This window comes from Eulemur rufifrons, chromosome 16, assembly GCF_041146395.1.
Source record: "Eulemur rufifrons isolate Redbay chromosome 16, OSU_ERuf_1, whole genome shotgun sequence".
Taxonomy (NCBI): Eukaryota; Metazoa; Chordata; class Mammalia; order Primates; family Lemuridae; genus Eulemur; species Eulemur rufifrons.
In genome coordinates, this window is record NC_090998.1 from 23,754,094 (window position 1) to 23,779,976 (window position 25,883).

A 25,883-nucleotide genomic window follows, 5' to 3' on the forward strand; every position below is an offset into this window, starting at 1 on the left:
ATCTCCATGGTTCTAAAACCAGTGCTTTGCTTTGCTTTTTTTACTTTGTTTATAGTAGTCCATAAGTATAGTAGTCCATAAAGTAGCTTCTCCCTGGCCTGAGATTTTAAGATCTTCCAATAATCTTCGACTGTAGTCCCCATGTCCAGATTTTTTTTTTCTGTTACCTTAATTAATCCGCATATCTTTGCTATCTATTCTGGAAAGTAGCAATTTGGAATCTGCAGTTGGGAGGGGGAGGGGTCTTTGTTGATATTGTTATCTACATGTAAGAATCTATGAGAAAGAGCTTTATCAATTGCAAAGTTCTGTGCAGGTTTTATACTGAATGAGCAAATTATTTTTAGGTAATTATAAATATAAAATATAAAATTTCTAAAAATTAACAAAGACTTCTTTCAGAGTTTTAAGTTGTTTGAAAAGTGTATTGCTGGCAGTTGTCCAGGTCAGTCCATTTAATAAGGTGTGAGAATATTTTCTTCTTCCCTTTTTTCGTGTATAATGTTATCTGATTTGTATCCTGTTGTATAGATGTTCATTTACGTAATTTTTTACTTACATTAACAAGACAGGATGATGAAAATATTCTCTGAAGATCATTCATTAGTTGAGAATTTCCTTTTTTTCATTTCTAGTGGTTTGTAAAAGTGACCTAATTTTTTTTTTACTTCTCTGCTGTGCACAAGCTAGGCAAGTATTTTTTTTTCCATGAATGTATTTGCTTAATGTTTTTAATATTTTCAACTGGAATTTTTTCCTATGGATGAATATTAAATGAGGAAACATTCTTATTTATTTTTCTTTGGTTTTTCACATAGGAATAAAAATCTATATAGTAATACTAACTAAGATGTTTTTAAAATTTTTTTGGTTGTCTTTGTCTTTATATTAGTATTATTAATTGTTAGTAGGGATATTTACCCTAAAGTACACAAGGAAAAGTCAGAAAATGGCACTACCTGTTGCATATTCCTTTGCTAGACTTGTATTAATATATCAATTTAGTTTCAGTCAGGAGAGAGAAACCACGTCATAATTTCAACAGGGAAAATATAAAGGACTATAAATATAAGAGGGGGTTGGAAGTTAGAGATTGATAGATAAGAGGTAAAGAGAACTCTAAAGAATATAGGGCTAGCAGATACAATATTATACAATATGATCTTAATAGTCGCTACTACTAAGGCTGAGACAGAATGCCCAAAGAAGGGGCCCCCTGGGACTGAGATCCATATCATGTTGGCGAGGGCCTAGCTATGGCTCGCTGGATATCAGGAAGTCACTGTGGTGCCTTGTTGATGGAAGTTACCAGCAGTCCGCCTTACTGGAGAGGTGTCTTTCCAGAGGCACTCCACTAAAAATCCACCCAAGATGGATACTGAGGGAGCCTGTTGATTGGTTACTGCTGGCTTTTCTACACCATGGGAGCTGGGCGCCAGAGAAACAGCATTTGCTGCAGGACCTGCACCCTGGGGAAGCCACCCATGCCACAGGAGTGCAGAACAAGCACACCAGAAAGCAAAACTCTGTCCTCTTGCTCTCTCTAGTATCTCCCCAGTGCCTTGTCTTGACAAAATGTCACATGGTATGACTATCCAAGAAAAAATATTCAAGGGCCCAGTTCCATTTTTATAGAACTGGCAAAAAGAATGAAGTTGGACCCCAGAGGCAATCATTAATGGCCAAAACAACCTAAAAGATCTTTCATGATGAAAAAACTTTCCCTTTTCCATGGGCTATGATAGTGAGATAGCTTGACTCCACTTCTACCGAAATGTTTGTAAGAGGTATGTGAATTTATTTGACTTCCAATAAAATTTATTAATACTTTTTAATTGGAGCATATCTGTAGTCTTGAGAACATGAAGTCTTTTTTTTTTTTGGAGACAGAGTGTTGCTTTGTTGCCCTGGCTAGAGTGAGTGCCGTGGCGTCAGCCTAGCTCACAGCAACCTCAAACTCCTGGGCTTAAGCAATCCTCCTGCCTCAGCCTCCCCAGTAACCGGGACTACAGGCATGCACCACCATGCCCGGCTAATTTTTTTCTATATATATTTTTTAGTTGGCCAGATAATTTCTTTCTATTTTTAGTAGAGACGGGGTCTCGCTCTTGCTCAGGCTGGTCTTGAACTCCTGACCTCGAGCGATCCATCCGCCTCGGCCTCCCAGAGTGCTAGGATTACAGGCGTGAGCCACCGTGCCCGGCCGAGAACATGAAGTCTTAAGTAATTGAGAATTACCATGTCACTATAAAAGCCAGTTTTTGTTTACATTTTTTAAAAAGGATTGCTTCATTTCATTATATTTCTTAGCCATATCCATTTGAATATAAACATTAATGCTACACAGGTGCTTGAGCAGCTGCCTGTGAAGACTTTATTCTTAAAATAATTTGGAAATAGCTCTAGAACCTTGTTACTTATTTTTTTAACAAACCCACTTTTTAAATTTAAAAATTCTTGCCATTACATAACTGTACTGAAATTTTATAACATGTCACTTTAATATTTCTTAATGACAAACAGAAATAAAATTCATGTGCAAAAAAAAAAAATCTAAAAACAAGAACATTTCATAAAACCAAAGGTGGATCCCAGCACTAGTAGTCAAACAGAGAATGTGTTTTTTATTTCTTAGAGACTGATAAAGTTGTAAGAAAACTGAACACTTAAAACTTAGAAATTTAAAACTTAAAAATGACCACAAATTACATAGTTGGGAGAATCAGAAGAAAAACGTTCCCTACATAACAATGTAAGGTGATCCTACGTTGTTCTTGTACCATGTCACTCTCAGAGGAAAGAGGGCATTGAATGAGTACTGGGCCAAACCAGAGACAGTGACATGCCCACCAGAACAGTCTTTGATTACATTGGCAAATTCGATCTGGCTCTAGACTTGGCCTCTTGGCAATCAGTTAAGGTATTTAGAGTAACTACTGCTTGAGTGGCTTGAGTCGATATATCCAAATTTGCCTAATAAGCCTTTCTCTTCTCAAAAGCTGGACAAAACTCTGGTGAGTCTGGTCCTTGTGGCTAAGTGAGACTGTTGACTTCCACCTGTTTTGGCTTGGCCATAGTGGTGAAGTGGCATGCTGTCCTTTAATCAAGTAGGCATTTAGAGGAAGTCTTCTAGGTCATTGGTGGCATGGGGCAGATTATGCAAAGGCAACTGGATAATTCATCTGCTCAGGTTATTATGGGGTGATCATAACTGTCCCTTGGAGACTGTCTCCAGTATGACCAGTAGATCTGCTTGACACAATTGGTTGTAGACAGCGTGCCAGCATCGGTGATGGCTTGCTCACTGGAATTGGGCAGCATGTATTCCATTGTGGTATCTTCTTTCAAAATAATCTTAGGAATAACAAAAACAGATCATAGGGTAAGCTTGCGTTTTATTAAAAAAAAAAAAGGTGACTGTATTGAGTTCAATGCTTATGAGTGAGTTTAGGAAAGCTATTTTTAAAGAAAGTATGACCATTAACAATAGGACTTTTCAGTGGGTGTAATAAACTGATAATAGAAGAAATTGCTAAAAGAGGAGCTCAAATATATTTTGGGAAGTAGCAAAAAATTAGTAAGTACATATTTAACCAAATTGCCTGCCTTAAAAGGTACAGCACCTATCTGCATGCAAAAGTGTGAAATTATATGTTAAAGAAAAATGTGATCTCATTACATTATAGCCATAAGTCTTAGAAATGGCTTTGGTGCAACCAAACCTAAACTTCCTTATGCCTCCCAAAACAGACTAAATGACATAAATATTCTTCATGCACAGGCTTGTGTGGAAGTTTGAAAGTGTGTGTGCATTTGTAAGTTGAGTTTAAAAAGAAATCTTGAATTTTAAAAGGATTCCTAGTTGTGGAAAGAGATTTTATCATTTTGCAGAAGGACACTGTATTATTTTTTTTTTAAAGGAATGTTTGGATTAGGTACAAATGTACTACTTAGATTTTAACACCACATTTTTAACTGTGACTTAGACAATTCACTTATAAAGGGGAATTTATTTTTCTGGATATCCGTTGATTGATAATGGTTTTTAAACTGTGTCTATGGAGGTGCCTCAGGGCTGCAGCTTAGAATTTGCAGCTTAATGGCATTTGTCTGAGATGTAAAAGGAAGAAAATGAATGTGAGGATCACATTTGGTGTACATCTCAAGTATATTCTTACCACCTTATAGGGCAAAAGAGTGAATATTACCTTATGCAGCAAAATAAATTGGTTAAAGATTTTGAGATGAGGAACTTGTCCTGTGTTATCTTGGTGTGCCCTAATGCCGTGGTGTCTATGCTTAGAGAGGCAGAGGGAGATTTTGAGACAGAAGATGATGAGGCAGTTGGACCATGGGAGAGGCATGGACTGGAATGACACAGTCACAAGCTAAGGAACACTTGAAGTCACCAAAAGCTTGAAGAAGCCAGGAAGGGATTCTCTCCTAGAACTGTTGGAGGGAGCATGGTCCTGCTAACACTTTAATTTCAGCTCAGTGCAACTGATCTTGGACTTATGGCCCTCAAAGCTGTGAAAGGAAAATTTTTGTTGTTTTATGCACCTTATTTTGTGAAAATTTGTTATAGCAGCTCTAGGAAACTAATTCACTTAGCAATGAAACAAGTGTAAAAATAGAATGTATTAATAAATATAAAATAAACCAACCATAAGAGATTGACAACATTTTTTTTTAAAAAAGAGAATCTTATTTTCAGTGATGGTGAGGAGACAGTAAGATGTGAAGTCTGCTGTGGACGTGAAGTAAGTTGGAAATATGGAACAAAATTATGTAACCATTAGAAACTATTTTTAAATACAGTTTAAGGTTAAAAAAATGACTACCATATAATACTAAGTAAAAACAGGATTAAAAATATACTTATATTATGAACCAAATTTTAAGTATCTATTTCTAGGGGGAAAAAAAGTGGAAAAAAAAAAAAAAAACACAGCCCGTGGAGCTGGTTTGCCTTTATTTAAACCTTTTGCTTTTCCACTTAGCTGTGTGATCTGGGCAGATTTCTAAAGCTTTCTGAGGATCTGTCGTCATCTACAAAATGAGGGTAATAAAACAATCTACCTACCTTATGGAGGACTAAATATATTAATATTTTCTAAGCACTCAAGACAGTGCCTAGAACATTCTAAATGTAGAGTATAATTCATTTTTATAATAAATATTGGAATAAAATTCGAATATCTAGGCCAGTTCTTCACTCTGATTACTTCAAAAAGCTATTCCTTCTTTCTGCACTTAAAATATAGAAACTGGGTCTCCACTTTGAGAATGGCAACATGAGAAGCTCCACAGAATAGACCTCCTCCACAGCAAAATAGCCATAATTGGTGAAAATGATTTTTTTTTTTTTTTTTTTTTTTTGAGACAGAGTCTCACTCTGTTGCCCAGGCTAGAGTGAGTGCCGTGGCGTCAGCCTAGCTCACAGCAACCTCAAATTCCTGAGCTCAAGTGATCCTCCTGTCTCAGCCTCCCGAGTAGCTGGGACTACAGGCATGCACCACCATGCCTGGCTAATTTTTTCTATATATATTTTTTAGCTGTCCATATAATTTCTTTCTATTTTTAGTAGAGACGGGGTCTCGCTCTTGCTCAGGCTGGTCTCGAACTCCTGAGCTCAAACGATCCGCCCACCTCGGCCTCCCAGAGTGCTAGGATTACAGGCGTGAGCCACTGCGCCCGGCCGAAAATGATTTTTTTAAAGGAATTAAAGCGATGTGAAATTGTCCTATGGGCATACAACAAAGGAAAAGCATATATTTAACAAAATCTAAAACTTGGTAAGAATAGCAAGTCCTACACTTGAGCTATGGCTTACTCTGCCATGGTTTGAATGTTTGTTCCCTCCCAAACTCACGTTGAAATTTAATTGCCATTGTAATGGTATTAAGAGGTGGGACCTTTATGAAGTGTGAGATTAATTTGCCCCCCTGCCCTTTTGCCTTCTGCCATGTGATGACCCAGCAATAGGGCCCTTCCCAGATGCTAGTGCCTTGATCTTGGACTTGTCAGCCTCCATAACGGTGAGCCAATAAATTTCTGTTTGTTGTAAATCACCCAGTCTCAGGTATTCTGGTTTAGCAACACAAAATGCACTAAGACATGCTCCCTCCCTCCACCACTCTTCCCAGCTCAGCATGACACAAGTTTTACTCCCAAGAGATGTGGCTAAGAAGACAGGCTTCCTCTCCTTTTAGATCCCACAAAGGGATACTGTATGTCACTCGGAAATACTGTTTGTCACTACTGGCATTTCTCATCCCCTGCAGCTTCATTACAGAGCCTAAATTCTTTGTGAGTGGCAAAGAGGTCATGGAGTCCCTTCCTCCACCTGGCCCCTACTCATAAGCGCAGAGGCTTTACCCTAGATATGGCAAGTCTAGAATACTGGGGTCCAACTGTCCTCACCCCACCTTGCTTCTAAGGCAGAAGTTTGACACTGGGAAAAGCCAAGAATACCAGAGGCTACTACCTCTACCAAGCCTCCAAAGCAGTGGCACAGAGATTGTGGCCAATGAGAGAGGCATTCCGTAAGAACAGAGAGCTCCAAAATGCTCCCCAAAAGAACTGACTTTATTTGAAACACAGTGTAGGGAAATTCAAGCCTAAGGATGCTTTCAAAAACAATGGAGACTTTGGTAGTAAGCAAATAAGAGGTGACTGCTAGCTCCTTTTAAGAGCAACAAGCTAAACCATAGGCCAGCTAGTTTACAAAAAAGAATCAGAGGAGCAGCTAAGGAGAGCCCTCCTGAGGTCAGAACGAACCTCAAAGACTGGCCAAATTATACTGCCTCCTCCTGCCCCTACACTCCCCCCAATTTAATTGGATGAGACTGTGGAGCAAGTTATGTCCCAGAGCATTGTTAAAAACAATAGAGCAGTCAGCCAACAGTTAAGAAATAACAGCTGGAAACTTTGCAAATTTGATGGAAAATGTTAATCCAGAAATCCACAAAGCTCAACAAATTTGAAGTATAATAAACACAAAGAGACCCAGACATGTCAGACTAAAAATGCTGAAAGACAAAGAGAAAAATCTTAAAAAGCAGCAGTAGCAAAAAAACTTGTTACTTACAAGGAAACCCCAATAAGATTAACAGCCGACTTCTCATCAGAAACAGTGAAGGTCAGAAGTCAGTGGAATGACATATTCAAAAAGCCAAGAAGGAATTTTCAAATAAGAATTTTATGTGAAAGAAAGACATTTCCGGATCAACTAAACTTGACAGAATTTGTTGCTAACAGATCCAGTATTATAAGAAATAGTAAAGGAAGTTCTTCAGGCTAGAAGTAAGTGACCCCAGACAGTAATTTGAATTTCCATTAAAAAATAAGGAACACTGGTAAAGGTAACTATGTAAGCATGAAAGGTAGGATAGATGCACATTTGGGTTTTTTTTTCCTAGTAACTGTTTTAAAAAGAAACTGCATAAAATAGTATGTATATAATTTTATTTTGTGGCTTACAAAGATAGAAATATAATATATTTCATACTACCAACACAAAGGAGATTGGTGGATGCAAAGTTGTATCAGAATAAGGAAATTACACCAGCTGATAAAGCCACAGGAAAAAATGAAGAGAACCAGAAATGGTAAATAAGATTAATATACCAGATTCTTTCTATGTACTTGCTATTTTTACTTAGCTCATTTCATAGTCATAAAATTCTATAAAGTATTTAATTATAACTGTATTATTGGGTTTGTAAAATATGTAGATATTACTTTATATAATATATATAATAATAAAGACACAAAAACTGGGAAGGGGAAATAGACTTTTACTGGAGTAACATTACTATATGTCATTGGAGTAAATACTCAATAAAAGAGCTCCTGTCAAGATGAATTCACTGGTAAGTTCTATCAAACATTTTAGAAGAATTAATACCAATTCTTCACATAAAAACTCTTCGAAAAATAGAAGAGGAGAACACACTTCCTAGCTCATTCTGTGTGGCCAGAATTTACCCTGATACCAAAACCAGACAGAGACATTACAAGAAAGCTACCCAGCAATGGTTTTTCTGAATACAGATGCAAAAATCCTCTGCAAAACACTTGCACACCAAAATCCAGTGGCCTGTAAAAATGATTGTACACTACTGTCAAGTAGGATGTATCCTAGGAACTCAAGATTGGTTCAACATACCAAAGAAGTCAGTCTGATACACCATATCAGTAGAATGAAGGACAAAAACTACATGCCCATTTCAATAGATGCAGAAAAGACATTTGACAAAATTCAACAGCCTTTGTGATAAAAACACTCCACAAACTAGGAATAGAAGGGAACTTGTCAACCTGATAAATGGCATCTGAGAAAAACACACAGCTAACATCTTACTTAGTGGTAAAAGACTGAATGCTTTGCTTTCCCTTTAAGATCAGAAAGAAGACAAGGATTTCCACCCTTGTTACTTCTATTGATTGTGCTGGAGGTTCTAGCCAGGACAATTAGGCAAGAAAATGAGATAAGAGGCATCCAGATTGGAAAGACAGGTTGCTTGGATACAAGATCAGAATACAAAAATCAACTGGTATTTCTATGCACCAGCAGTGAACAATGAAAAATGAAGTTAAGAAAATATTTCCATTTATAGTACTATCAAAAAATAAAATACTTAGGAATAAATTTCACAAAAGAATCACAAAGGTTATACACTGAAAACTATAGAACATTGTTGAAAGAAATTAAAAAAGGCTGAAATAAAGGAAAAAACATAGTCATGGATCCAGTGGATGTCTACATGCAAAAGAATGAAGTTGACTCTTTCTCTCACACCATATATAAAAATTAACCTAAATAGGTCAAAGACTTAAATGTAAGAAGTAAAACTATAAAACTCTTAGAATTAAGCTTAGGTGTAAATCCTTTTGACCCTGAGTTAGAAGTGGTTCCTTAGATAGGACACCAGAAACACAAGCAATAAAATAAAACATCAGGTAAACTAGAGATCATCAAAATTAAAAACTTGTGTTTCAAATGATACCATCAGACAGTGAAAAGACAACTTTTGTGTAATGGGAGAAAATATTGGCAAATAATTTATTTGATAAAGGGCTTACAGTCTGTGAGAACTCTTACAGCTAAGTAGTAATAAAGACAAACAGCCCATTAGAAAACAGGCAAAGGGTCTGAATAGACATTTCTCCAAAGAAGATATACAAATGCCCAATAAGTGAATGAAAAGATGCTTGACATTGTTAGTACTCAGCGAAATGCAATTCAAAACAAAAATGAGATACCGCTTTATACCCACTAAGTTGGCAGATAATAACAAGTGTTAGTGACATTATAAAGAAATGGGAACCCTCATACGCTGTTGGTGGGAATGTAAAATCATACAGCCACTTTGAGAACTGTCTGGCAGTTCCTCAAAATGTTAAACATAGAGTTATCATATAATTCTCCTAAGTGTATACACAAGTGAAGTTAAAATATATATCCATGAAAGAAGTTGTACATGAATGTTCATAGCATTATTCATACTAGCCAAAAGGTAGAAACAACCCAAATGTCCTGAATAGATAAATGACATGTGGTGTATCCACATTTAATAATGTGGATATTTCATGTGAAATTATTAATTTCATTAATAATGAAATATTATTTGGCAATAAAAAGGAATGAAGTACTGATATTTGCTATAACGCAGATGAACCTTGGCCACATGTTGTATGATTTCATTTATATGAAACGTCCAGAGTAGGCACATCCACGGAGACAGACGGAGATTAATGGTTGCCTGTGGCTGGGGCTTTGGTGGGACATGGGGAGAGAGTGTGAATGGGTGTGAAGTTTCTTACTGGGTAATGAGAATGTTCCAAAAGTGGCTGTGGTGATGTTTGCACAATTTGTGACTATATGAAAAACTATCAAGTTGTAGACCTTAAATAGGTGAATTGTGTGACATGTTAGTGGTATCTCAATAAACCTGTTAAACAAGCAGACAGAAGCTAGATAGCACAGATAATTCCCTGTAAGTGTGATTTAGGCAAGAAAAATACTGAAGGGTCAGCAGGCCCTTAAAGAGAAGGCTTTGATTCTAAAAATATTGGCAGATAAATGGGAATTTATTTTGTTAAAATTTAACATATAAAATATGTATTTGTTATGTTTTTATGATTCACTGCCTTGACCTGCTTCTGTGAGTAACCAGCCAGTTACGAGTCTCAACTGTGGTGAATAAGGCTAATGCCGTGTGGCTCTGGCCACGGAGCTGAGAACTTCCTGGAGACTAGATTTCAAAGTCATTCATCATTAAGCCATTAATAAAACTAAACAGTTTTTAAGCACCTATTATATGTTAGGCGCATCAACCTGTAGCTAGTAGTTGATACCATGAGAGCGACTTTGGTCACCTAGGGAAAGGGTAGAATGAGAACCATAAAGGATGGAGCCAGAAATCCAGTAGTTAATGCTAGCCTGAAAAATAACAGCCCAGGACACTGGAGGGGAGTGTCTCCATGGGCAGAAGAAGCCGGGGAAAGTAGGACATAGAAGTCAGGACAAAAGAACATGTATAAGGAGTGGTCAGCAGTACGGATGCTCCAGGGACAGCACAGAGGTGCAGGGAGGGTGTAAATAGTAAGAGACATGGCCCACCCGTGCTGAAAAAGGGGACACATTATGGTTGATTTGGGGATGAATGTAGATGAATTATAATTAAAGGTATTTGAAACCATGTGTAAATTTAATTTTTTATGTGTTTTTCAGATATTTCAGAACTTCATTCTCTTTCCCATATTCTGTGGGATTATAGGTGATTCTATTTTCTCAAAGCATTTTCCATTTTTTGGATATTCTGTAATGGACTTATTTTGCCTTTGTAGTTGGGAAAGTTGTTAGTTATCCAAAAGATAGAATGATGTGCAACCACCTTATTTGGTAATATGTTGGAATACAAAACATTGTATTCTGATAAGTATTTCACAAGCTGCTAGGGGCTTTTACTGGGATACTAAATACCCTTTTCTTTGGATTTCCTTTGGTGCTTCATGGAATAAGAAATACTCTGTTTTGGAAGGTTTTAATCTCTTGGGAATCGTAAGTGTCTATGCTGAATTGTCCCTTGGCCACGTACATGAAATTATTATTGACCACTCTAACCCTTGAATTTTACCCTGACTTGTAGCTGCAAGTAAGTGACACTAAATAGAATTGTGCTCTCCCTTAACTAACAGGGTTGACACTAACGATGTTGAAACTTTTGGTTGTCAGCTCCTTGTAAGGTGGGATGAGTAGGAAAGAGTGTTCATTGAGTATATGTTGTGCAAGGCACTATGATGGATTAAGGATGTCTTTCTCTCCAATTTGATTGTAAAGATATATGTTGAACACTGAAGGAGCCCTGGCTAATTTGCTTTTTTCCCCAAACCCAAATCTGGTAGACAAAACTTAGGTTTGACATACAAAACTAATTGAAAAAAACAATATAAAATTTTATTGCACTATGTAGCTGAAGAATGTTCAGAAATGGTTATATTTATAATACAGTAAAAATTCTGGAAACCTCTCCCAGGTCTGTCCTTTGCCCCTCATTACCATGGCACCGGTCCAGAAATCTCTCTTCTCCTGGGAGCTGCCTCCTCTCTCCAGCCCCTCAGTGATTTGACTCAACTCTGTCATGGAGATCACTTCAGCCCCTCAGGCTGTTCCCCATTACTGGTATATCAGCAAAAGTGGGAGGGGGTCCATCCTCAATGTGTTTTAGGTGAGGAAAGAGAAGAATGTTGCCAACACATGTATTTTTTTATTGTATCCCTTTAACAAATACACTGTGAGTGACAAGTGCTTCCGAAGCCCTGCTTTTTATATCTCTGGGGAAGGGCGACCTCTGGTGGCTAAAACCATAGCCCCAATTCAAGAGACAGAAAGGTTATTTCATCCCTGCTTAAGTTGTGTTCATATGTTCATGTTTTGTCACTTTTTATGATGTACCATGTACTCATTCCAAGTAAATAGATGCCTTTTGCCACCGTGTTTAAAGGCTGCATCTTTTGTTACTTGCCAGCCGTGCTCTGTATTCGTGATTGGCCTTGATTCAAGATCTAAAATATTTTCTTAACCGATTATGTCTTGTTCTAACGAACAAAACCATCTCCTTGGCACTCCTTTATGTTACTAAAACTTAAAACTTCTCTGTTGGTTTAAATTTTAACCATTATAATTAGAAAAATTTACCTACTGGTTAAATAAAAAATCAGTCTCCAAGTATGCTGTCTGACTTATGGTCCTGGCTACTATTTGTCTTTCAATCAAGCATCTAACCAATATTTAATTGGATTGCTTCCTCAGAGATATTTAGCCTTAACTCATTTTATCAGTCAATAAATGGCAGCCAGATTGTCAATTTTATTTTTATGTCAGCCCTTGCTAGTTTGGTTATTTGTGTCTCACTCTGTTTAAAAAGAATTAGGGCAACTTACAAAGAGGCATACCATTTTTTTTTTTTTTTTAAAGAAAAGGGTAAAAATAAATTTTAAAAATTAGGCAAAAGGATAAAGTGTCTTTTTCTTGGGTTGTAGATTATGCTATAATATGTCTAAATTGTCTCAAAGTTTATTTTAATTCATTTGTTTCCTAATATGTAATTGATAAATGTTATAGTGATTAATTATAATCACTTAATGATGAAATAATTCTTAGCAGTTTTTCCCATGATCAAAAGAACGTTTTGTTCAAGAGAAAAGAAAAACCTGTTGTTATTCAAGAGCCATGGTTTTCAAATTTTTTCTGTGACAGTGGAAATCTACATTGTTTCTCATGGTTTATAATCCTAAGTAGAGGAACTGTAAGAAGTAGCAATTAATCCATTCCACATAATTGTACTTGTTTTCAAAGAAAGTTCCGTAGGGTTCAGTAGGGTGACTTTTTAAAACCACTTGTCCAGAGAAGATGGATTCTGTTCCTTTGTGATCTAGTATTGAGTTTTTGTCTGTCACACACAGAGTTGTTTTTATAGCCGGTGATGTTCTGCAGTGCTATTACTAATGCCATAGACAAAGTGCTGAGGGGTTTGGTATGAAACGAAAATTCCCACGTTATCCTGAATGAAGTAGAAAAAGCATGTTATTTTAACCGAGTAATATTTAACTTCTTTCTTTTATAAACCAAATATACATCTCCAAACTTACCTTTTTTGCCCAAAATTACATTTTAGTAGATAAGCAGCCCCAGATTAACATCTGGAACAGAATTAGGACTCAAAAAGTATTTCCTCACATGTAACAGTACAGACAAGTGGTTGGTTTTTGAGGTTAGTTGTAACTGCTCAGCTCCCTCGCTATAGCACGTAAGTGGCCATAGACAGTATATAAATGAATGAGCCTGACTATTTCCCTTAAAACTTTATTTACAAAAACAGGTGGCAGCCCATCACTTGCAGACCCCTTCAAGACGATCGTAGAAATAGTGAGTTGCAACAGAAGGAGATACAGGAGTACCTCTTAAATATGTCTGATTTCTGACCAGCTTGACTATTGCTGCTTTCAGTATAAATGAAGAGTCTTTACAGTGATCTAGTGCCTGAGTCAACAGTCCAGAAACCTTTCCTTTACAACTAGTAGCTTGGTGCCAAATTAACTCGTAGACTTTTTTCCCCTTCATTTTTTTCCCGGCATATATGGTTTATGGTACTCTGCCAGTCTACTAATGAAGTGTTTTAAAATGCCAAGCTATTTTCTATATTTTGAGTTTGCCAACATTACAGTTTCTCTGCCTTGGATGTCAACTTTGTGGGGTTACATTGTGCTAGATTTCTGGATTACTTTGATTTTGCCAATTGCCAAACCTTTAAAATTTCAATACCCAAAGATGCTAGATTGTTTAGATTTTTTTGTTTGTTTGTTTGTTTTAACACCATCACTTTCTTGGATCCTTAGAGTATATTTTGGCTCTGTGTTACACTGTGTTTCCATCTTTCCTCCTCATGATGGTGTGAAGTCAGAAGAGAGTTCTTGAACTGGGTCAGCTACCCTTTGTTAAACTTGTGATGCGTTCATGAGAGAGGTATAAACAGATTTTGAGCTGGGCTGAGGGAAGAGTAGGATTTGAGGGCAGTGTGCCAGGTTGATTGACGAAAGGCGTAAGTGGCTCTAAAATTATGAGGATCTGAGATATTAAGGGTTTTTAACCATTGCTGTTGGTAGTAAGAATGTCAAACAGTTGATGGTCTGAGAGATTTTAAAGTAAAGGACTAGGAAATGGCTACCTGCTTCTAAAGGCACTTGTTAAGTGGAATCTCAGGGATTTGAGTGAGAATGGGAGAACCTGAGAGGAAAAAAAGTGTTGAATGGAAATTTCAATAGCAGCCACCAATGTAAAACTACAAATACTCTCATCATTACTGAAAATATTCCTCATTCAGAGAAATCTGAAAAATCTGAGGAGATGCTTCAAATTGCTTGATCCAACGAATATGTTTTACTTATAAATATGTTCCAAATAAATTTACCAAAATACCTTAAGTTTCCCATTATCACATACTTTACTGAAATGTATGTTTCTGTGTGTCTAGTTTAAATTTACGTGCATTATGTCATGAAGGAAACTTTCCATATGCCAGGAGAAGTAGCGACTGACTTAAGAGAGGTATGGTCTTGGGATGCTTGGAAACTTTATATCTGGAAAATTTTCTGATTAGGGATTTTTTCCATTGAGCTTAGTTTTACCGAAAAGGTCCAAGATAGTTTGTAACACTTCATCAGCCCAGTTCACCCTTTCTTGTGATGATTTACTCATTTTGCATTTTCACATACAAAACTTCTAAGTGTCTTTTAGAAAGTTTGTGGGAATATTGTATATGTTGCTGCTTCATTTTCCCAAAAAGGAAGTGGGAGGAATTGGAGTCGTTAATATAAATCAAAATTCTGTGTCCGTATGTTTTTTGTATGCATAACAGGTTGTTCAAAATCATCTAGGTAAGGAACTTAGGAATGTTTGTACAAAACAAACTTCTAGCACTGTTTGTGTAGAGAACTATAAACCAAAGTCAAGTTCTAGGACTCTTGGGAAGTTTTCATGACTTAGTCAAAGGTTCCCTTGGGACATATGAATTTTTAGAAAAAAGAAAAATAACAGAAAAGAATTTGGAAATTTTTACACTGGCACGCAGCAAAGAATTCTGAGGAAAGTGTTTCCTGGCAGTTTTTGTATTATATTTACCTACTACTATTTATAGCCTAAGAGATTTTTAATCTATAAAACCTCCAAATTTATTTGTCAAAAGAGCTAAATAGATTTCATTAGCATATACAATGCCCAGTTTCCTTACCCTTCTGTAATTATTCAAAGCAGGATTCGTGATGGGAATATCAGCTGAGAAATTCTGTTGATGTTTGAAATGCCTGGAGTGCCAACATAATTAAACAGCATATGCACACAGGCTGGCCCTGCGCCAAAACCAGTGATTACGTGTGTAACATTAATCTCAGTGTGTCTACAAAAGCTGTTAGAGTAAACATCTGGAATCTTTTATTACCAAAGCTAAAATATTACATAATCAGTTAAAAGAAAGTGCTTCTTACCCACAAAGGTACTGCAGAAAGCCATTTGTACATCTGATCTTGTTGTTTCCAAGCAGACCTGTCTGCTTTAAAGGAGTAACTAAGTAGATACTTCAGTCATCCTTGAAATGTGACTTTTCCTCTAAGGTAAATATTAAGGCCGGTTTTTTGGCCGGGCGCGGTGGCTCACGCCTGTAATCCTAGCACTGTGGGAGGCCGAGGTAGGCGGATCATTTGAGCTCAGGAGTTCGAGACCAGCCTGAGCAAGAGCGAGACCCCGTCTCTACTAAAAATAGAAAGAAATTATATGGACAGCTAAAAATATATATAGAAAAAATTAGCCGGGCATGGTGGTGCATGCCTGTAGTCCCAGCTACTCGGGAGGCTGAGACAGGAGGATCGCTTGAGCTCAGGAGTTGAGGTTGCTGTGAGCTAGGCTGACGCCACGGCACTCACTCTAGCCTGGGCAACAGAGTGAGACTCTGTCTCAAAAAAAAAAAAAAAAAAAAAAGGCCGGTTTTTAAAATGTTGCTACAGAGTTCAGCTGAACCGTAAATACTCTGTAATGAGACTGAGTGGCATCAGTTGGAGACCACGTAATCTCCAAAACTGTGTGGCTCTGTTCTCAGGCCATTGCAGACTACGGTGGCGCTCTTTGATCAAAAGAGTTTGATATTTGTTCATGTAAGTATTAAAACACTAGGTAAAAATGATGATCTTTCAGGTCATAACAGAAAAACCACAGATTGTTTATATTAATAGCATTTTTTGTTTTCACAACATAAAATTACAAATATAGTGAGATCTTCCATATCTTCTTATGTTTTTCTACTATATTCCTTGTTCAAGCCTAGTAAAGTATTTATTCTCTCATGCCAAAACACGTTAACATTTTCTAGAATGTAAGTGGGTTCTCTAGAAAAATGACATTAATATAAATGTCCAGATTGTTATTTTAGAGGGAAAAAGAATGAATTCCACAAAGGGCTGTTTGTTTTTTTTTATGATAGACATAAGCTGAACATGAATATTATCTATCCTCATAGAAATAAACTTAAAGGGCTATGTATTAAATTTTTAAAAACATATTTCTCTGTGGAGGTGAAAACTGTTGCTTTGCATTCCGTGTGCAAACCTGCCTGGTCCCTGTCAGGCTCGCCACTCTCCAAGGGCTCTGGAGTGAGACTCCCTTCAGATCCTCGCTCCATCTCACACTAGCCGTATTGTACCAAGTTAGTTCAGCTTTCAAAGCCTCCAGGTCCTCACTTGTGAGCTGGGGATGAGAAGAACAGCTTACTTCATTGGGTGACTTTGAGTCGTTAGATGTGCGGGGCAGGGAGGAAGGACTTGGCGTCTGCTGCTGCCTTGCCCTCCGCCTCCACCTCGTGGGCCAGACCCCAGTGAGGGGGCTGGGAGGCAGCTAGGGAGTGTGGGAGGAGGAATGCCTTCCAGGGGAGAGAGCAGCTCACGGTGGGGTGGGAGATGGGGCCCCTCGCAGAGGGGGAAGCAGTGGAAGAGGGGGCTGGAGCAAGGCAGGAAACAGTAGGAATGGACGTCATCCCAGAGTTAGTGAGGAACATTCATGGATGCAAGCAAGAGAGGCCCAGGTGCATATTAATGTCAAGTAAGTGAGCGAGAGAATCAGTGGGAATGAATTAGGTTGTTCTTGGATGGGTTTGGGCTGAGGGAAGAATCTAAAATGAAGAAATTGTCACAGTATCTGATCTTTAGACTGAGTCTGAGTCCTTGTGGTTGGAGGAGTGAAGTCATGGATGGCTTTATCTTTTCATCTTTTCAGTATTTTCTGGCGTTTTGCTTCCCCCAAAATGAATACTTTTTTTAAAAAAAGAAATGTTAACTGTGTAAATAAGTTCTTCTGTTTCTAGCCCAAGTGGCATTCTTCTAAGCCAACTGTGGAAATAGGGACTATCACCAGACCCTACAATTTACTATACAAGAGTAAAACTGGCCCGAAAGTCATTTCCACAGATAAGGGGTCAGAGCCTTGGTGCAGCCTAGAAAAGAAGCTCATTAACTAGCCTTACCTCTAGGGGCTAATGATTTTTATCAGTGGTATTGGACAAGTGGAAAAATGTCCATTGAAGTTTATAGGGAAACACCAGAGTAATCATTATAAATCTCAAAAATAAGGTATAATTTACAGTGACTAATGCACATAGAAGTTAAAACCAAAATGTGACAGAAAGTATCTAGAAAGGTAAAAGCAGTCTACAATGAATCTCAGCTTGTCAGTGAATCTGCTTATGGTGTTAGATGGGTTTTTTAAAAAAAAAATCTTCATCTAATATCATGCATTATAGTGGGCACATTACATGGAAAAGATGTAATAAATAATTTTGCTGTGTTTGGATCTTGTCCCACCCCTGCTTGAGTTCCCCTCCCTTCATTCATGCATTGTGGTAAGGATGTAGAAAGCAGGCTGTCCTTTAATTTGGAAATATGGAAAGTAAATGCAGGCAGAAAAGGAATAGGAGATACTTAGCCTGACCGAAAAGAATAGTGAAGAATTATTTCCTAAGATTATTTGCTTGATCAATTCCCACTGAAAAGAATGAGTTTTAATTTTGTAAATAGTAAGAATGATAAAAATCCTAGGCAGAACATGGGACTGTTTCATTCTGCCCCCGAGGACTTAGGGGTATTGACAAATCTCCCCTCACTCCTACCCCCACAGCCCCCGATCCCAGCCGTTAGTTGGTCAGGGTGCTCAGGAACCTTCTGGTGCTGGAGTTGGAGAGCAGATGGAGAACCCCTGGCCTAGATGATTTCTAGATCCGTTCAAGCGCTGCAGGTCTGTAGTCTTTCAAATGCATATAACTGCTGCTAAAGAACTACTAAAGTGAACCAGGTGGGAGAATTTCTTAAGACAAAAATGGGATAAACAGCCTGGTGATGCGCCATCTCTGTTGCAGTGAGTGTGGGTACAGCTCTGGAGTACAGCACACCGACGCAGACGAAGCTGTGTCGTGCGGGTAGCATTGTTTTCCTTGGTTTAAATTACCTTCTTTCAATAGGCAGCAAAGAAAAGTAGGAAGGAAACAAAGGTGAGAAACCACTTCATCCTCTCATTTTAATGTAGAATAAATGAGTGGAATGTGCAGAAAGTTGGTACTGACTTACATGGCTTCATTTAACTCAGGTAATGTCTGGTATCTTCCTTAAAAGGCTTCTGGAGTTTCTGTGGTGTTCTTCTTGCTTCTGGACCCACATTATGACAGGAGTTAGAAACGACTGACATAATACATTTTTAGATCAACAATGGTAGAAACAGCCTGAATATTCTTTGTGAATCATTTTTCTGTAATTGCAGGGCAGGTCGGGGGGATATCTGTGACTCAGTTTATAGATCTGTCTTAAACCCTCTGGCAAAATGGCTTCTCTTCCCTGAACTGAAAAATTCTTGCTGAGAAATAAATAGAAAATGATTTAACAAAAATTTAGGTTCAGTTATTGTTGGAAATTTGATGTTTATTTTAATATTTATTACTTTTTGTAGAAAGTTATTTTCATATATAGGCTATTTGGAGCAGCTCCATTTTTTAAAATTTCAATGTAAGGCATCTTTATTTTTATTTTTATTTTAAAAGAGTCAAGATGACTGTGAAACTAATATTTAATTTAGCCCAGAAGATTGGTAGCTTGAATTTTTTTAAAAAAGTGTGTATTACACTATGTGTATGATTAAGTACTATCTAAGTGATAGGAAGGAAGTTGATGGATTTTTTCCCCCCATTTATATCAGAGTTTACTTTTTCTACTAATAGCATTGGCTGGTTGCCTGATAATTTTTTTAAATCTTCTTTTATTGTATGAAAAAAGTCTGCGCAATGAATATAAAAGCCATAGACTGAATTTGGATAACACCTTAACAGTGGTGTATCAAGGGCAAGGGAGCAGGCAGTGTCTCCTGGTGTAGGCAATGAGAGGAGTATTGTCTGGAGACAATTTGCAAACAGCAAAACTGACCTAGAGTCCTAAAAGCTGACCTTCTTTTCTTATCACCATGTTCAGAAATTCTAGGCATTATCAGTAATAAAATGCTCTTTGTCACCTGGGTGGATCTTTGCCACAGCCAGCTCCACCCCTCACTCCCTTTGGAACGCTCTTGAAAAAGTAAATGCTATACAAATAAATTTAAAATTTCATACAAATTATTTCACATAGTTTTTGTATTTTGCACACTTTATTTTGGTATTTTTAGAAAGAGGGTAGAGTTTATAATGTTTTTACTAGCAAGATCCCATTTTGTTACATCTTTCGTCAAAATCTTCATCCCATTTTTAAACATTTTATTGCCAAATTGCATTTAATTAATAATATTCTTGGGTTTTCTTATTAGACATTTATAACCAGCAATCTGATTAGCATTGAAATAACAAGCCTAGCGCAGTTAATTCAGGTAATTATTTTCACAAGCAAATATATTTCATAGCATGGACAGTGAACCTCCCTGAGTACTTCCTCGAGCCCCTCTAGCTTTTGTGTAGGGGTGGAGGGGGTTTGTGCTGGAGACACTGGAATGGGTTGCAGGGGAAAGAGCTTCACAGGAGTGGCTGTGTCCTGAAACCAAGAGCTGCCACTAAATGGTCACAACACACCTTCCCAAGTCAGAGACTAAAGGGAAATAATGTCCCAACCAGCGTGAGTGTGAAACGATTTAAAGGAGGACAGAGAGAGAATCAGATATGTATTAAATCAAGCTCCACGCAATTCGGGGACTGAGCTGAGTGCCGGTGCCATGTGTACCTACACTGTCACTTCCTCTTTGGTGTATTGTCTTTCTGTCCTGTACGCACCCCCACCATCACAGTTACACTGAGTTGTGATTGTAAACTGGCGTTGGCACACGGGTTGCATGTGATATCTGCGCTTTGGGGGACCTATTGCCACTCTAATAAAATAGTTTGCTCTCTGAACAGGGTCTTGCCTATGCTTTTGGTACCTTTATTCTTAGAGTGAAGCTTTGTTTCAATATTGAAATCTCAGAAAAACATCCTCAGTCCTTCTGGAAATAAAACTGGCTAGAAGTAAAAATTGCAAATGAAGACTACAAAAAATAAATACAATAAAAATGTGTGGTTTTGACAACTTCCTTGAAAGCATTTTATATTTTCAGTTATGAACACCCCAGATCCTGCAAAATTACTTACGTGCTTTTATAATTTGCATTTAGAACTCCAGCTTCTGAGTCATGTTGAAAAGCCCAAAACTATAGAACTAGGTATTTGGCTTTTAAATATATCTTCAGTGTACCTCTTCATCACTTGTTAACCCAAGGCACATTTAAAAAAAAAATCTTATATAAACTCTTTAATTTGCAATATTAATTTGGGAAAATAATTCAAAATGCTTTGTTCTTTGAAATGCTCTTGGTAAAACACACACACATACACACACCACACGTACGTTTAAAAGGGAACATGTTTAATTTTCTTGGTCTCCAACCAGTTATAATTAGTGCTCAGTGAAGCCTCAGCTCCCAGTGCACAAAACTAGGACATTGTTTTGTCTCTTGTTGGTTTTATTTAATTTGACTTTAGTGTCTTCACAATGAATTTTATTGCCCTGATAAATTACTCTTTTGTTTTCAAGGACAAATCCTTGCTATCACTCAGGTCTGTGTCAGTCTTTTCTACTTAGAGCTTTGTGGAACATTCACAGCTGTTTATTCTTCCTACATATGTAGGACTTTTTCCATTATTATTCTAGAAAATGTTTATATTCTTGAAGTTTGGTTTTGAATTATCTTTTTTTTTGTTGTTGTTAACTGTTTTATTGGTATTCACAGTGTGAAACATTAGCATCGCAGAACTGGAGGGGGCATCATGGATGTTTCTGTGATTGGGGTTGGGGACGTGGTCCACAGCTGTGAGTGGGGATCCTATTCCCATGAAATTGGTGTACTGCTCAGGTCAGGCCCAGAAGGTGAGTTCTTAAGGTGACTCACAGCATTCCCAGAAGAATTAGCTTTGCTAAGTAGATAGGATAATCCTCATTCCTCGGTTTTTCCTCAGCAGGTGGAACGTGACTTCTCTGTTCCTTAGCAGTGAGTCTAGGCAGTGCATGTGGGCAGAGTTCTGATTTCTGTGGTCGACTCCTGGTGAGGTTGGGCCTCAGAGGACAAGGATCAGAGACCTGAGTTCTTTGTCTAAGAGACCTAAGTTCTTGCACCTTAACTGTTGAGTAAATCAGTTAATCTCATCTGTTTGGTGTTTGGGGAGGGGGTAGATGTTACAAAATAATAGTGATAACTGCTTTGCCTAACTTTGTAAATTATCTAAGACTAGTCAACACTTTGAATTTTTCAGAGGAAAAAAATAAGAGTTATCTCAGAGCTGTAATTATTCTCACATTTTAACCTATTTACCATTGTGTAAAACTTAACAGTATGTTAAGAATACTAGTAGTTGATGATTTTCATGTCATCTTCCATTGATTTTTCTAATAGTATGAATTTTTATTCCTTGTTCTTACCATATTACTTTTGAGGGAATCACCCTATGACAGGGGAAGATTTTTGCTTTTACTTGTTATTTACTTCTTGAGTGGATTTATTTAAATAAAAGGTATAACTAATGGCTTGATTTAGAGAAATCAATGGATTTGCCTATATTTAATAAATAACTAAAAAGAAAAGGAATATTTGTCATTTGTGTTTTTTCTAAATAACCATGTTACTGAACGTCTGGCCCTAGTAGTACTATAATAGAGCATGTGAATCACATCATGTATTTAAAATTAAATTATAATTTCATTTTTTTTGATTTTGATCATTCTTTCAACACATGAGTATTAGATTCACTTAAACGTTGACTTTTTTGTTTTATTTTTAGTAATCCCTGTTTTTACCTTTTTTTAGTTGTTGAATCATAACTTTAAATATATTAGTATTCTTGATTTTAGAAAAAGAAATTAGAATTTCTTAGCATAAGATTTTTGGTTCCGTAGCTAAACACAAATAATTGGTTCCTTGGATTTGGACCAAAAAAAAATTAGCAACTTGATTCTCTTAGCCATTCTGCTGTCATTAAGTAAATTTTGAACAGTAGAAAGAATTTCCAGAATGGCTTAATGTCAGTGAGGTGGGACATGTGGCAGAAAGTTATTGGGTGGGGATGGCCAAGGGAAGTGGTGAAGTGACATCTTACCTGGAGGAGGACAAGTATGATGGACTGAAGTTTGTAAGGGTCAGGAAAGGATGGGAAATGTTTTTTCTGATTAACTGTGCCACAGACTTCAGGTCAGTAGCACCTGTAGCTTCTACTAGTGCTTCCACTGATAGCTTCAGAGAAATCCCTCTTGACTCTGAAAACATCTGTCCCTACTACAATGCTCCCCTAAGGCCCCTCTCCCCACACCTCTCCCGCAGTACTTTATGTAGGCCTTGAATCCTTGATTCCCATTTTATTAGTAAGATAACTGCTGACTCTTTATTGGACTGTGACTTTTTACTGTTTTCTGAGCACTGAATATATTTATATAGAATTAAGATGAATAATTATTTGAGTTCATTTTGTTAGACCATGATTTGCATAGTTTTATTCTGTGTGATTTTTTGATAGTCTAAAATTTAATAATCTAATCCATCTTTTCTTCTGAATATGTTATCTATCATGTTGAAACAAAAGCCATGAGTTTCTGAGGATTTCTTACATTAGTTTTCATATATACTGCTTTTAGAGTTTTTCATTGTTTAGTTTGTTTCTTAGAGGTCTACACTATGTTGTGTCTTTGGGAGCTCAGTTGGATTAATACTATGAATTTATTGTTATATTGTGAATTATTATTATTACTTAGGTGAAAACCTAGTTAATTGGAAATGCATAGACCTCCTGGCTTTGACAGCGGGTGATTGTGTAACTTGAACAGTTTACCCTGTAGGGTGATACAGTTAATGTAATGAGTATACATTATGTTTCCAAGACTGAGGGTTATGGAGAAAGGGGAAACCCTGATGTCTACTTTAAATGATAAAGAAGCAGAATTTGTGTACACATATACATATATATCTACATACATGCATATGTACACACACATTAAAATACTAAATTCCAAGCCTAGATCAGTCTTAAAATGGAAGCACAGAACAAACTGATATGAATTTGTATAATAATACTAATGAGTTGCTTTTTAAGGTGTGGCATATACTTAAATGAGTTTTATAACTTTATGTCACCTCTGTGATAATTTGATGTGTTGTACGATCTTCTCAGTTCTAGATGCAAATTTATAATTTTGCTGGATAGCTCTACAGAAATAGGTATTGCCCTTGCAAATTCAAGATATCCAAAACTTAATTAACAACTTTTTATTTATGGCAGAATCACACTGAAAGAATGAACTGCTAGTTATTGTAAATGTTTTGAAATTTTTAGTCTGATTTTAAAAATGAAATAAGGTATTTGTTTAATGTAATTCTTTTCTGAAATAATATAGTTACAAATCAAAAAAAGATTAGTTTATATTTTCTCCAGCTCAAAGGAAAAACAGCAATTTAAAAACTCATCAACTGAGAAAACAATGTATTTTAAGAAAGAATTGGAAAAAGAGCACCTGCTGTTTTGTGTTCACTTTATGTATTCCCAAGCTTAGGAATGGGAGAGAATGTTAATCACAGGCCCATCTATGGGTCTGTTTGTCTTCATAATCTCAGGTGAGTTATTCAGATAGATAATTTATAAACCAGAATCTGAAAATGGCTTGAAAAGTCTGTGGTGTTTACTTTATCAATTCTTTTGTTTTGATTTCATTAGATTCCTTACATTCTTTTTATCAAAACCTTCTGAGTTAATAGGGTGAACCATGTATTTCTTATCAGCTGATGACATTTGGTCCATTTTGATTTATTTCTTTTTAGGGAGGAAAATGCTTTGCAGGAATACGGGAATCAGAGAAAGTGTTAAGAAAGAAACAGCTATGTCAGGAGAATTTTATACTATACTGATTTTTTTTTTCCATTTCTAAGCTACATTAGATATTTTTGTCATTATTTTTCTGCCTGCTCTTATAAGTATGATTTACTTGAGCATTTCCTTTCACTGAGTATTTTAAAATATTCATAAATTATTTCAATTAACTGCTTTATTTAAGATCATATGGAACCACAAATTGTATTATAGATTAGAACAATAATATTCCTTCTTTAGATATAGCCTTGGGATATATTTTTACGAATTTTACAATGTGGTATCTTATTCACAGTAGCATCAATTAATAGTAAGATTTAACATTTATTCTAGGAGTTTAAATCAATAGCAAAGGACTTTACTGGGCTTAAAATACTTGAATGCCAATTATATCACCTGAATTCTCATTAATATTATGCTTTTTTTACCCCAGTTAAGCATGAACTCTGTCAGTTTCTATCCTGTACAGCTAGTACCTGTGTTATTCACCAAACACATACGGTACACCCACTCTGTGTCAGTCACTGTGCAGAGGGGTTCTAGGGGTAATACGGGAATCAGATGAGTTAGGCAGGTAGGCACTTCAATGGTTACCACGATGAAACAAAACCCCCTAGTGCTTTGAAAGCACAGGGAGAGTGGCCACCTCCAGATCAGAAGAGGGACCACAAAATTAGGGAAGGCTGCGTATTTGAAGGATGTGCAAGAATTAGCAAGTGAAGAATCAGAACCCTTTTCCAAGGAAGGAAAGCAGCATATGCAGCTCAGAGATGCTTGAGAGAGTGATATATTCAAAGAACTGAAATGTCTTGGCATAAGGGTGGAGGGCAACTAGGAGAGGTGCAAGATGATCAAGGGGTGGTTCATCAGTGACCTGTGAGGATTTTGGATTTTATCCCGAAAGCAGAGGAGAGCCATTGGAGGATTCTGAGCAGGAGCATGGAATCATATTTGTATTTGAAAAACATTTTTCTCTAGCAATAATGTGCAAAGTGGTTGTGCAAGGAGAGAGGCAGGATGGGAAGGCAGGGAGGTCAGTTAGCAGGCAATTGCAAAATGTAGCAGTTTCACTCCTGGGTACAAGTGATCAAAGCAGCATTATTTTGTAATAGCCAAAAACTGGAAACCCACTTGTTCATCAACAGTAGAATAGATGAATAAATTGTGGTTCATTTATATCATGGAAATCTCTACTGCTGCAAGAAAGAATGATGTATTGCTATGCAGAGCAACATGGATGAAGCTCAGCAAACATAGTATGCCAAAGAAACCAGACACCATTACATACGATATAGTCCATTTTTACAGAGTTCAAAAACAGGCAAAACTGGTCTGTGATGATAGGGATCATAATAACGGTTGCCTTTGGAGGAGAGCACTGGGACTAGCGGAGAGGTTCTTGATCTTGGAGGTGATTAGATGGGTGTG

The 25,883-nt window shown here is 37.0% G+C and overlaps 1 protein-coding gene across 6 annotated transcripts in view; it reads left to right on the forward strand.

The window, feature by feature from the left end:
• Positions 1 to 25,883, forward strand: part of RASSF8 (Ras association domain family member 8) — a 111,544-nt gene that overhangs the window by 57,213 nt on the left and 28,448 nt on the right. For 2 of the 6 annotated variants that reach the window (XM_069491691.1, XM_069491693.1), the window contains exon 1: positions 21,207 to 21,487. The exons of the other annotated variants lie outside the window; for them this stretch is intronic. The gene's annotated coding sequence lies outside the window, so the exon portion shown is untranslated. Of the gene's footprint in view, positions 1 to 21,206; positions 21,488 to 25,883 lie in introns of those variants that run through there. 6 annotated transcript variants of the gene reach the window in all.